Below are 14,167 nucleotides of genomic sequence, written 5' to 3'. Positions count from 1 at the left end.
TGTATTTTCAACCAGCGAAGGACTTGGCGCGAGTTTTTGATATCCAGGAGGAAGTAGCAACGGTGCAACCGGTTGATCTTCCAAAACTCTCTTTGCTTTGTCTAAGAAGGGACAATGGCGGAGGGTGTGATTGCCTTCACACAGTTCGCAGGGGAATCTCATTCCCCTTCGTCGTCTAGAACCTTCACTTTCGCTGGTCGACGGTGAGCATTCAACCTGGTTGTCAGAGGTTGACGCTCCCGAACTATGCAAACGAGGGGACCAGTCCCTTAGTATCCGGGGAATACTGGGACAATCACTGTGGAAGTGGTCTCCTCTACATATGACACATGGCGATTTGGGCCCGGTCCGTGCTGTGTGTGGATTTTCGTTAGATACCTTTTGCTTGCCCCCAGGTGCCTTTGGCTGCTTCTGCTTCTTTTCTTTCTTCTTCTTTTCCTTCTTCTTCTCTATGGGAGCTCCGCTTTTGGCGGCTTGACCTTTCGAAGAAGAAGGATCGGAGGAAGGCGTATAAGAAGTGGAAGGCTGGAGGGTAGCTCTAGACTGGTCTAACTGTTGACTCGACTGTTCAGGAACCGTGGTGGTCTGAACTACAGCGGTTGAGAATAGCCAAACTGGCAGGCCAATTGTCAGTCCTGGAAGCGACAATGTGGCCATGTGAGGCGCACCAACTTCTCCCCAAGAGGAGAAAGGGCTAGGGGTCCCATCATGTGGAATCCCTTGGTTGGTGCGTTCCATGTTCTCAACCTAAAGATCAACGTAGGAATAAGGGGTGATTATGTTCCGCTTAGAATGAATTTTATATGACGACGCTTTTAGACACAACTTGCTTTTTCACTTTTTAAGAGTCGAGAAAAAGCTAAAGATGACTCTAGTCTCCTTCGATGTATTAACGAGCCCGAAGTGACAAATGCTCGGATGGACTTTTTCAGTTATAGAGTTTGAAAAAGGCCAAAAGAAACTACTCTAGAGTTCTAGGCAAAGGGTGTGCCAAACCTTTCGCGAAACCACAGAATACGTTTTATGGTACGAGTGGTCGATCTTCGTGAATGCTGTGTTCACTGCATCGCGATCAGTAGGGCGGCTGACATGGCTTCCTATGGATAAAGGCTTTGTTCCTATAGGGGTCCCCCAATATACGCGATGGTACGCGGGGGCACAAGTCCGTATTAGTGCTATCGTCCCTCAGGAGGAATCACCCACCTTCGTAGAGATCGACAGTCACTATGTTTAACGACGCCGGTTCACGTCTCTACCTAGACCTCTACTGTGTTTCGTTATGTTTCAAAGCGTTGTTAGATAAATTCAGTTCTTTTTAGGTTGATCTTGCTTAGCAGTTTGCCTTTATGGATCACCATGTGATGTATGATACAACTCCTAAATGCAGTCTAAGAATGATAAGCAAGCTTTTTCAATTCTTTCAACTTATGAAAACCTTAACTACTGAAGGAAAAGAAAGACATCATCTTTTCAAACAGATCATAGAGCACACACTGATGCACTTTCCCTAAATCGACATGCAAGCTGTCAAAATGCACATGCACAATGCAAGTATTTCTTTTCTTCTTCCTTAATGTTGATGTATTACAAAAAGAAAGCTGTTGTATAATTTTGAATTCAATTTCAAGCGAAAGCAAACAAGTTTTGTCCAATAATCAAAAGAAAACGTTAAGATTCACTCGTTTCAACACAAGAAATACTGAAATTCGAATCGTATAACGAAAGAAAATGCTCAAGCAGCTATGAACAGCAATAAACTAGCTCTTAGAATCACAACGACACTTTCTCACAGGTCTAGATCCAAGAGGTCATAGCAAGACTAGTTCACTTTCACTATGGGAAACTATGAATGACAACAAGAAATACAATAAGAACAATCATGGTTTCTTCATACAACTGAGGCGGAATGAAGGCAAAGAAAGGTAGTTTCAGCTGGGTATACAGGTTGACAACAGGCTGCAAAAACAATACTGAAAACTGGGCAACAGACAGTGGGGAATCCCAGTTGCACAAGGCAAAACTGGATCAGCGCAGGTGCTGCATTGTTAATCTGAGATGCAGCGCAGGTAGCCCCTTCGGGACCTGCGTTGCAGCACAGGTAGCCTTTGCTGCAGCTGCACTGAAGAGACAACTCTCGTCTCTCTCAGATTCCGGGTCACAGTTTGCTCAAAAATCAGTGGTTTTTGGCCAGATCAAAGGCTGTCAGTCAAGTATACACTAGAGGATGATTAAAGTAAGATGAACACTATCACAAAGAGCTAAAAAGAGTCCTTGTGGATCAGCTCTTCAAATCATAAACATGCCTAGCACTGGGCTAGAGTAGCTGCCCTCTACTTTGCATTCGAAGGACACGAATGCAGTTCGATTCGGTACTCCCTTTGTTTAAGAAATGAATAGCAAGAAACACAAGCTACCAACAAGACACGATCCCCAGCGGAGTCGCCAGTCTGTTGTGGGGGAAAGTATCCAACTCGGAATGACCCTAACCCACTCTAAGGGTGACAGTTCCTTAGCAACAGCTGAAAGCAAAGCTATCTAAAGTTTCTTCTTTATGACATGCAAGAGATAAAAGGGAGAGATCCACTTACCGATGTCTTGCGAAAATGGTCGATCCAATCTCCTTTGTTTGCCTCTTGCTCCCAGCTCCAAGTCTTTTCATGGGCCCAGCTACACGAGATCCTGCAAATAAGACAAGAAAAGGAAACTACAAGAAGCATGCATTCATAATCGATTCAAGGATTAGCATAAATCAAAGACGCAAGTAAGACAATACACCATTGAAACACATGCGAATAGAAGAACCTCAAATGCTTTATTAATATATGGAAGTAACTTCAGCAAGGAAAATTTTAAGGATGGAAAATTTTCTTGAAGTTTAAAACATTGGCGAATCTCACTAATCCCTAATATGCAAATTATAAATGTTTATTGATATATTTGTAAAATTAATCAAATTTATAATTATTTTATATATAGTCTCTCTATAATGTTGGCGATTTTTAAGGTAAAATAATTTTATATTCTAAAATTTGGGCGAATCGTCTTTTATAAAATTGGAAATTGGCGAATCTTTTTTGTGGAAAAATCATGGAAAATTAGCCCACTGGGCGAACATTAGCCCCTAAAATTTTCCATGGAAGTAAGGTTCAGGCGGTGATACAACCATGAGAGGTCCAATCCAGCATCACCTTCCCGACGGAGAGAAATTTATTCTTCACCTCCCTCAAGCAATCACCCAATACTCTCAACTGTAAACCAACAGCAATTCTTTGCACCGAATTCCGCCCTCTAGATCCCATGGGATGAGATCCTTATATAGAGTTTTGGAGTGAAGATAAGTCAGCTTGATGTGTGACTTGTTGTCCTCTTCAACTCCAGTTGTTCTTCAGTCCTTCACTTGGAGTTTCTACCTTCCACTTGGAGTTTTAGAAGCTCTTAACTCATCATTAGGCGAATCTTCTGATCCAAGTGTCATTTGGAAGCTTCCTGGGCATTGGCACATTGAGAAAAGATTCCTCCACATGTCAAAGTACGCCCAGCGCAGGTAGCCTTTGTTGCACTTGCTATGCAGCGCAGGTACACCACAGAGCTTTTGACTTTCAGCGCAGATGCCTAGTGGAGCAGCTGCTTTGATCCAAAATTTACCTGTTTTTGAGTGTTTTTCAGTGGAGAACTGATTTGCAGTGTTGTGGTTTGCTGACCTTGTTCCTCTAAGGGTAAGAACAACATGTTTAGGGACTTTGGATCCCTCAGATTATTGACATTTCATGCTCTATGCTGTAAGGCACAAAAATGTCTATAACACCTTCCCAACAGGATATTCTATGGTTCCTTGAATTTGATGGCTTAGTCAACAAATTAGGGGCCGGAGCTGGAGTTTGGGTACACAATAACGAAAATAGTCATGCAGAAGGCAGAGCCTATAGATTGAATTTCAGATGTACTAACAACATGGCAGAATATGAAGCTCTTTCACTAGGCCTCAAGTTAGTAAAGTTCTTACAAGCTGCCAGGGTTTCAATCATGGGTGATTCAGATTTAGTTATCCAACAAGTGAAGGGAAAATTTGTCACCAATGACAAAAGACTAAGGACTTATAGGTCTGCTGTTGCTGAGGTACTAAACTTTTTCTCTAAATTCCAAATTACTAAAATTCCCAGAACCCACAATCTACATGCTCATAGTTTAGCCACCTTTGCAAGTACCTGCAAGTTGCCCTTTGAGCCCCATCATTGTTTTACAGCTGAGGTAAAACACAGACCCTCCATTCCAAACAATATCAATGATTGGCAAGTATTTGAGGATGACAAGCAAATAAACCATTTTTTAACTCTGCAGCAAGAATTTGCAGGACTAAATATTGACACTGATACAGCAAGTCAATCACAAATACTTGAGACAGCAAGTCAATCACAAATATTTGATGGAGCAAGTCCATCACAAATACAGTTTCAACAGATTGCTCACCCAATATCACCCAGAACAACAAAACAAATACTAAATCCAACTATTTTCAACATAGACAACATTCAGCAAATTCAATCAATCAATGGTGAGGAGGTGGCCAATGCTGAAACTGAAATCATCGAGCTGAAAGACAATTTTCTACCAACAGGCCTAACCCCACTAGAAGACATCTTTGATTCAAATGATATCCCTAGAAAACCAAAAATGCAGCCCTTAAATGCAGCCATTGAAGAATGCAACATAGGTACAATTGACAAACCCAAGATAATTAAATTATCTGCTTCCTTACCTCCTGACCAAAAGCCTAAGTACATTGACCTCTTTAAAGAGTTCCAGGACGTCTTTGCATGGAGTTATGAGGACTTAAAGTCCTATGACACCTCTGTTATCCAGCATACAATCCCTCTCAAACCTGATCAAAATCCCTTTAAACAAAAACTGAGGAGAATCAATCCTATGCTTCTCCCAGCAATGGAACAAGAAGTACAGAAAATGTTCAAGGCAGGCATCATAGCACCAATCAGATTCTCTGAATGGATCTCCAACCTAGTCCCCACAAGAAAGAAGACTGGTGAAATTAGGCTGTGTGTGGATTTAAGGAATCTGAACCAAGTATCCCTCAAAGACAATTACCCCTTACCCAAGATGGATGACATTTTGCAAAGAGTAGTGGGGGCTTCTAGAATTTCTCTACTTGATGGATTCTCAGGTTTCAACCAGATCTTAGTTCACCCTGATGATCAGGACAAAACAACATTTACAACCCCATGGGGAACTTTCAAATATGTAAAGATGCCTTTTGGATTGAAAAATGCAGGGGAAACTTTTCAAAGAGCCATGGATATTGCCTTTGCCAAAGAGATTCATGACTTTTTAGTCATTTACCTAGATGACCTTACACCTTTTTCAAAATCAGACCAAGAACATATAAAACATCTGAGACAGATCTTCCTAAAATGCAGAAAATATGGAATTTCCTTGAATCCCAAGAAATCCCTATTTGGTTTAGAGGAAGGTAAGCTATTGGGCCACATCATTTCTAAAGATGGCATTAGAATTGACCCAGATAGGATACAGGCTATCCTGCAAATGCCCCACCCAAGAAATGTCAAAGAATTGCAAGGATTCTTGGGAAAAATCAATTTCTTAAGAAGGTTTATCCCAAACTTAGCAGAACTAATCAGATTATTAAATAACATGCTAAAAAAGGATTCAAAAGTCAAATGGATTGTTGAAGCCAATCAAGCCTTTGAAGGTATAAAATTGGCCCTTACCCAAACCCCAGTGTTGACCAATCCTCAGTTTGACAGAGAATTTATCATTTTCTCTTTTGCCTCCCAGCATACAATTGCTGCTGTTTTATTGCAAAAAGATGACCAAGGAAATGAGAAGCCAATTGCTTTCTTTAGCAAAGCTCTTAGAGATGCACCTTTAAAGTATCAAATCATGGAAAAGCAAGCTTATGCTTTAGTCAAAGCCATTAAAGACTTTAGGATTTATATCCTTTATTCCCATGTAATAGCATATGTGCCAAGTCCTATTGTCAAAGACATTCTCACCCAAGAAAATTTAGAGGGCAGAAGAGGAAAATGGATTGCCAACATCTTGGAATTTGACATTGAGATAAAACCTACAAAACTAATAAAAGGGCAAGGCTTGGACAAATTAATGACAGAAACAAATTTTCAAGCCTTAGACATTAACCAACTGGACAGTGAACCGGAGCTGGCGACTCCAAAGATCAATGTAGCCTTTGAACAATCCCTCTGGTATTCTGATATCTGTTATGTGTTACAAAACCTGTGTGCTCCCCCAGGATTGTCCAGAACTAAGTGTAGATTCTTAAAAATGAAAACCTCAAGATTTTGTGTGATGGATGGCAATCTACTTTGGAAAAACCATGAAGGTATATTGCTGCACTGTTTAATTGAAAATGAAACTGACAATGTCATAAAAGAATTTCATGCAGGTGACTGTGGTGGGCACTTGTACTGGAAGTCCACTGTGGACAAGATACTAAGGGCTGGATACTACTGGCCCACCATGTTCTCTGATGTCAAGAAATTCATCACCTCATGTCATAAATGTCAAGTGTTTGAGGGAAAGAGACAGTTGCTGCCACTTCCTTTAAGGCCTATTGCAACAGAGAGACCTTTTCAACAATGGGGATTGGACTTCATTGGGGAAATTCATCCCTCATCTTCAGGCCAACACAGATGGATTTTAACAGCAATAGACTACTTCACTAAGTGGATTGAAGCTGCCCCATGCAGACAAGCAAATGATTCAATAATTATTCAGTTCTTGGAGAACAACATATTGGATAGATTTGGCCGTCCTGACAAAATAATAACAGACAATGCTGCTGCTTTCAGATCCAAGAAAATGGTGAACTTCTGCCATAAATTTCACATCACTCTGGGCCATTCCACTGCCTACTATCCCCAAGGAAATGGCCTTGCTGATTCATCAAATAAAAGTCTGGTAAACATCATAAAGAAAGTGCTAGAAGAGAACAAAAAGAATTGGCATAAGAAGCTTGTGAATGCCCTATGGGCAGATAGACTAACAACCAAAAGATCAATTGGGACCAGCCCATATGAGTTGGTTTATGGATTAGAGGCCAAGTTCCCCTCATCATTAGGAGTGCCTGTTATGAAGCTTTTTCAAGAAAGCCAAGCTGAACCAAATGATATGCAAAGAAGAATCAATCAAATCATATGTTTGCAGCAAACCAGAGATCAAGTGTTCAGCAGAGCTCAAGTATTACAAGAAAAGCTAAAGAAGGCTTTTGACCGCAAAACTAAGGCAGAAGATTTCAGTGTGGGAGACAAAGTCCTCAAGTGGGATGCAAGAAGAGAAGACAAAGGAAAACATGGAAAATTTGACTACCTTTGGAGAGGACCATTTGTTGTCCAAGCAGTGCAAGGAAACAATACCTATTTCCTTAAAAGTCTAACTGAAACTCACCTATATGAAGGTGCTGTGAATGGTAGGATGCTGAAGCACTATTTTGACTACCACCCATAAGTAGAGCATGAGCTTCCATTGTACATACCCAAATGTATATATTACTTTCTGATAACATGTAAATATGAAATTTCTCCAAGTTTTCTTAAATCTGCCAGCAAAGGGTAAATAGAATCAGAGGTCTACCAAGAAGAGAAGCCCACAATTTTGGCACTTCAAAGCAGCAAACTTCAAGATTGGCAAGAGCAGTCAAGGAGCAAGGCAATCTGACCTGTTGTTCTTGGTCTTTCAAATGAAACACCATCCCCATGTGGAGCCACTATTAGCTACCTATACCAATAGGTTTCATATTTCATGATTGCTATGAAAAGGTCCAAATATGCTCTGCTTTGATGATTCAAAGATCACATATTTCCAAAAGAACCCAAGCTGTGCTTATAGCTTGGTAAGGACTTAAATTCTGATGGATGGTCCAACAGTCTAATCTGGATCATGTCATGTTTTAAATTTTTCAGTTGTAGAATAGAGAAAGGAGTTTGTCCAAACTGTTTAATCTTGGCAGACAAATAGTTCAGGTAGAGAAGAAAAGGCTCCCAACAGCTCAATCTGGGACCTTGGAAGAAATAAGGGTAGAAGTAGATAGAAAAAACAAGAGAAAAAGCCAAAGAAAAGAAAAGGCAGGTAAGGGTCTGCAAGTCCAAGTGCACCCTCCAAGAAGAAATAAAAAATGCTAGGCAAGTAGCTGGGTAAGTAGTTGGGGTTGCAGAAAGGTTATCTTTACCATTGCAGGTGTGTTAACTTTGTTTACCAAAGCAAAGTCAATCAATTGAGAAGGTGTTCTTCTTCATTAAGTTGCAGCAAGAAGGAAGCATGTCTAACCTCCCTTCTTCCCCTTTCCATTTCATTACTAACACTCCCTCATCAGCTGAGATTCATGGAAGAAGATTATGGTTTCATGGTGGTTCTTGTTCCTTCAAAAGCCACATTTCTTGTGTAAAAATATTTTCATTTTGATCTACTCCCTAAGCTAAGTGTTCCTCAAATAAACTTAGCTTTGTCTCCCCTAATCCACTTCTTTCATCCATATTAACTCTAACTTTACTATGTAAATCCCCTATATCACCTTTCCCCTACTAGTAGTAACACCATGGTGTATAAACCCCAAATTGTGTATAAGTATCCCTCCCCTTGGCATTATAGCCATATGTTCTTAAAAAAGGAATCAAAATGACATCTGGTCACTTTGATGAACCTATACCTCCTCTCACCCCCTTGTTTCAAGTCATTCCACTCATCAAACCATCATTTGCAAAGAAAAACCCACTTTCACCGCTTAACCAAAGTTGGCGCATATATGTGATTTTCCAAATACATCGAAAACCTTACAAAAAACCCATACCCTAAGGTTTTCCGCCGGGCGCTGCTTTCAAAAACAAATATTAAATTATACCCGCCCGCATCGGTATCCACCGATCACATCGTCCTCCCGTCCATCGTCAGATCGAACCCATGGGATCCGACGGCCCTCATTGATATCGGAGCGACCCCCACGACAAACATTTAGCGCCCGAGAAAATGACGAAGGGATACGTCATGGCGCGGCCACGCGTCACCCTCTCGGGTCTCTCGGAGCGGCCTCTGACAAAACCAGGGCCGTATCCTAACCGCTCCGAGAAACCGTAACCGCTATGGCACTTAACCGTAACCGCTGTCTCACTCACCGCCCGGTTCGCTAGTCCCGCGTCAGACCCACGTCATCGCCACCCTGCCATCGCATCAGTACTCTTGTCCGCCCCTGTGCCAGCGTGTCTGCCACCGCATCATCCCCATGGACCAATAGTAGCTCGCCACCTCACCCGGTGACGTCATGCTGATGTCATCTGAGCTTGACCCCACCCTATGACGTCATGCTGACGTCATCTGAGAAAACGCGCCAAAATGCCAAAAGTCCATATTTAGGCCAATTTTTGCGTTTTTTCGTACTTTTGCTACCAGAACTGTTTCTTTCTCTGCATGATTGTTACGTCCAAGTTACACCACCATTGTTGAAGCCGACTTGGAGACGTCCAGCGCACCATTCCCACAGTCATTCATGACCACTGCTCGCTCTTTACCAGGTATTGTCCATTAAAAACCTTCATATACCTACTCTGTTTGTTATTTCCCTCGAAAGAGCTTAAGCGACGTAAAACTCTCAAAATTCACCGGTGAATCTTGATGCCTAGCCCCCATTTACCACTGCAAGCTTGAAAACCACCAGTTGAGCCTTGATTTCCCGAGTTCTTATAAAAAAACTGTGAACTGCTCGCGCAATCGTGAAACAGTTGGTCAACCCATTAAAAACCTGCCACAGAAGACAAAGTGAGACCAGACATTGGTCTTATTCATAATTCAGACAGTATTTCAATTGCTATGTGCCCTCTTCACCCTTTGGTCCTTGAAATTCACACTTTTTGCAAGTAATTACTTCAGTGTTGTTCTGCCTACTTCAGACGGTTCACCTGCAAAACAGAAGCTTAATAGACCATGGAAACTCCAATTGCACTGAACATCAAGCCTCTCAATGCCCCTCATAGGGAGTTAGAATGGAAAGCCCTGGGAGATATGGATTATCAAATGTTGGACTGGTTTCCATTAGGCTCCAAATACAATACTCAGATGCTAAATGAGTTGAAAGCCCAACACCTTAGTGGAGCTGATACCCTAGGGATTTGGGATTCAAACTTGCCCATCTACAACCTCCCCCAGGTAAATTCTATGCCAGAGTTGATCCACAGATGCCAGGAGTGCTATGATCCATGCCAAAGAGCTGTCCTCAGCCCTACAGGATCAATTCTGTTCCATATCACCCCAAAGAGCATAAATGAGATGCTGCATTTCCACAATGCAAAACCATTGACCCCCCTCTACATGCAGAACTTGATAAAGAAGGGGAATAAGTTGTCAAATGACCAGATCATCAAAATCAACCAGCTGTTTGTACAACCAGGCTCTGAAACCATCAGAACCCCTCCTATTGGATATGTATACTTAAATGAATTGGGCAGAATGCTAGTGGATTTGATCAGCTATGTCCTATGGTTCAAGGGAATGGAAGATGTGGATGAAATCATAATGGCAATGCTGTCTATATTCTCTCCTGGAAAGCCTCCAGTTGTACATTATGACTATGCCACATATATTGCAGATAGGATCCATGACCAGCTGATGAATCTGCAAAGGGAAAGACTGTTCAGATATACTTCCTTCATTTACCATCTATTCTTGTTTAATTAGCCAGGCAGCTTCTTTATTCCCCTGAAACAAGTTAATGCCCAGGGGAATCCAAGATCAGTTGTGTTTTGGACCTCTGTCTTTCACTGCACCTCTGTGTCACCATACACATACTGTGAGTTCATAGACTTATTCATACATCCAGCTATGACATTATTGTGTGGTGTTCCCCCTCCAAGGCTAACTGATGACATGAGGAGAATTCTCCATCTAAACAAAACCTACAGCATTGGTAATTGGTACCTTTACCAAGACCACACAGTCATCAGAGTATATGGCTGTGAGTTGAAGCCTTTTAAGCTGCCAAGGTATGTCCCCATGAGGCTTTTTGCCCTTGAATAGTTCAGGAAATTTGGGAATGCCAACTACCTCCACTTCCAAAGTAAGAACAAGAAGGCACAGTTGAAGGTAAGGAGCCAGCTGGGCCCTTTCCTATATAACAGAAAAGAGGAGGGATGGAAAGAGGCAAACAGTATCCTAGAGGTCCTCAAACTGCAAACTAGCTTTGAGTGGATACCCTATGACCCCAATCATTTTGTTTCCCTCAGGAGGATAAGATACAAATTGGGTACCTATTCACATATAAGGCAGCCTGAGATTGAGCAGTATGCCAATGCATTAAGCTGGGAAGAGGGCACCCTAGAAGAGGAAATCACTAGTGAAGAGCTACTAGAAAGAGAGGCCAGAAATATTCAAAAGGAAACTGACTTAGAAACTTGTGGACAGGTCCCCCTCTCATACAAAAGACAACTTGGAGCAGCTTCCTCAGCTTCAACAACACATCAGCAAGCTGCCATGAATACTCCACAGACAACCAGCAAAGGCAAAGAAAAGCAGGTGGAACAGCCACCTCCTATGACCGAGGAACAGATGGAAACACTAGTGCAGCAACAAGAAGAAATGGAGCAGCAAGGAGAAGGGCAACAGCAAGAAGAACAGCAACAACGGGAAGAACAAAGGCAGGAACAACCTGTCCAGCAAGAGCAAACAGTGGAAGCCCCTAAATCCACTGAACAAACTGTGCCTCCAAGGCAAGAAACTTCAGCTGAGGCATCAATCCTCCAAACTCCACAAAAGGAGGATACAAGCAGGAAAAGGGACAGAGAGACTCCCATTACCACATCAGCATCTCATGGGGAGAAAAGAAAGAGAATTAATCCCTTCTCAGAGGAAGAAATGCCAATAGGACAGTCTTTTGGTATGGTCCCACCCAGCAGGGAAGCATCAGCAAGTTCCTTTCAACAGGAGCAGGAGAGAGCAATGGGGGGAGAGGTGAGTTCCTCAAATCAGCAAAGGGAAGGTGGACCCAGCATTAAGCAGCAGTTCGTCGACATTAAGAGGAGAAATGAGCCCATCAAGATACAGCTATATAACCATCTGTTGAACATGGCTCCCACCAATCAACAAAGACTCATGTCTGCATATGATGTGCAGGAAGGCAAAATGATCATGAGTCATTTTATGCCAACAGCAGTGCAACCCCAATCTGCCTCTGACTACTTGAGGACTAACCTGGAAGTCCTTGCCAAGGATATCCACCCAATGGATAAGATAGAACTGCATAAGCAAACGGGTGAGATGGTCTATGCTTCCTTGGCAGACCAAACGTTGGACAACTACAGGCTACAAAATAGCCTTAACAATACAGCCTCTCAGCTAGAGTTGGAGAGAGCATCATCCCAGGCAAAGGACAACAGAATAAGGTCCTTGGAGGACATCATCATAGAAATGGGGCATGATCCCAAAGATATCAAGGGCATACAAGAGATATTAAAATTGAGGGATGCAGACATGGCAGCCTTGAGGAGAAAGATCAAACTCCCAGCCACAATTCACCCTCAAACAGATGATGTTGCCCAACAAAGACATGATCAACAGGCCACAACCTTGTTGATATCTCTGTATAAGCAGCTAATCCAAACTCAGGAAAAGCTGGGAGAATCGGAGGCTGCAAAAACAGCACTACAGGTAGCCTTAAAACAAAGAGAAGAAGGGCAGACCTCTCAGGCTCCTCCTCAAATCATAAACCTTGAGGAAGCTGCCCCAACTACTGTTCCTCCCCCCCAACAAACTGATTAAGCTGCACCACCTACTTCAGCACCTCCACCAATAGAACAGGCCCCTAGCTTGGACATGCAAAAGCTAAAAAATGAAATTCAAGCCCTGGAAGCTCAAATGGCAGAGATAAATTAGACCAGGGATAAATTGGCCAAGGTGAATGAAAGATATGACAAATCCAAGCAAGCGGTGGCAGAGAAGGGCAGGGAGGTGAAAGCCCTCAAAGACAGGATAAAAGAGCTAGAAAATGAGCTCAAATTAGATAAAGTTATAGCTGGTATTAAGGCAATGCTATGGGCCAACATTGGCCAGTCTGTTACTGACCAATGGCAGTATATAGAGACAATCCATGAGCAGCTAGAGCTCATCCCAAAAGCACAAGCTGAAATTCACAAGTCAAGGGCTGCTCTAGGCAACATGCCTGAAGTTGCCACCACGATGATCAATGTGCTGAATAATAGAACAAGTACTCAGCTGGCAAACATGGGAATTCCCAATAGAACTGAGGCCATTCAGTTGATCAAAAGGGTTCTCACATTGAGAAATTTGGTGCAGACATTGGAGAGAAGAACCCAGGACATGCAGACCGAGGTAAAAAGATTCATGGATAAATTCCTGGTGCTGCAAAACAGAGGACTCCCTAGCTTACTGAACAGCGCAGGGAGACTGCTCATTCATGAGCAGTATGCCAAGAGAGTGAATGCATTTGCCACAAATGAAATCCATGAGAAGCCCAACAGCTCAGAAGAAACAGGGCCAGCTACAGGACATACTATCTACAACAAGGTAGAAAGTCTAGTTTTTATAATGAATGAGATCAATCACATGTTTGATGTGGCACCCAATTTTTACAAGTATACAGAAGCAGAGGAGACTATGGATGCAATTCTCAGGCATCAACTCCCTACACAAGACTGGTGGGCAAATACAATACAGAAAAATTTATAAATAGTGAGCCATTCACCAAATTTTGTTTTTTAAATATGAATTGTTATGCAAAGCACAGTTTAACAAAATCAGCATGCATTAAAGATTAAAGCTGAGCCAACTTAGCAAAAAATTTTGGCCAACAAAGCAAGAGTAGGAAACCACAGCTGGCAGAGCCGAGAAGATACAGCGCAGCAAAAAAGTAAAGACGCATTTCCAGCATTAAAACAAAGCAGTTAAACCGACTCAAGGACCTCCAAAGGTCAAATTATCCTCTGACAGACTTAAAGAGCAGTTATGCTGCATTCAAAGCTGTAATAACTTCTTTTTCTACTTTTCTGTACGAAGTAATGAAGATATTTTCTCTCTCAGATGACTCAATGCCTGAGATATTTTGTATAAACACTTCTATAAAGTCCCCTTCGCATGAGTTTGCAAGGGTTGTTGTTGATTTCTCCTGAAGAAGTTCTTA

At 42.1% G+C, this 14,167-nt stretch overlaps 1 pseudogene; it reads left to right on the top strand.

Moving 5' to 3' along the window:
* LOC149143482 (uncharacterized) overlaps positions 1-14,167 on the top strand; it is a 62,408-nt pseudogene that overhangs the window by 37,835 nt on the left and 10,406 nt on the right.

Source organism: Pinus tabuliformis, chromosome X, assembly GCF_031772625.1.
Source record: "Pinus tabuliformis cultivar Carrire ecotype Pingquan chromosome X, CPIR1, whole genome shotgun sequence".
Classification (NCBI taxonomy): Eukaryota; Viridiplantae; Streptophyta; class Pinopsida; order Pinales; family Pinaceae; genus Pinus; species Pinus tabuliformis.
This window is presented reverse-complemented; position numbering and strand designations above follow the sequence as displayed.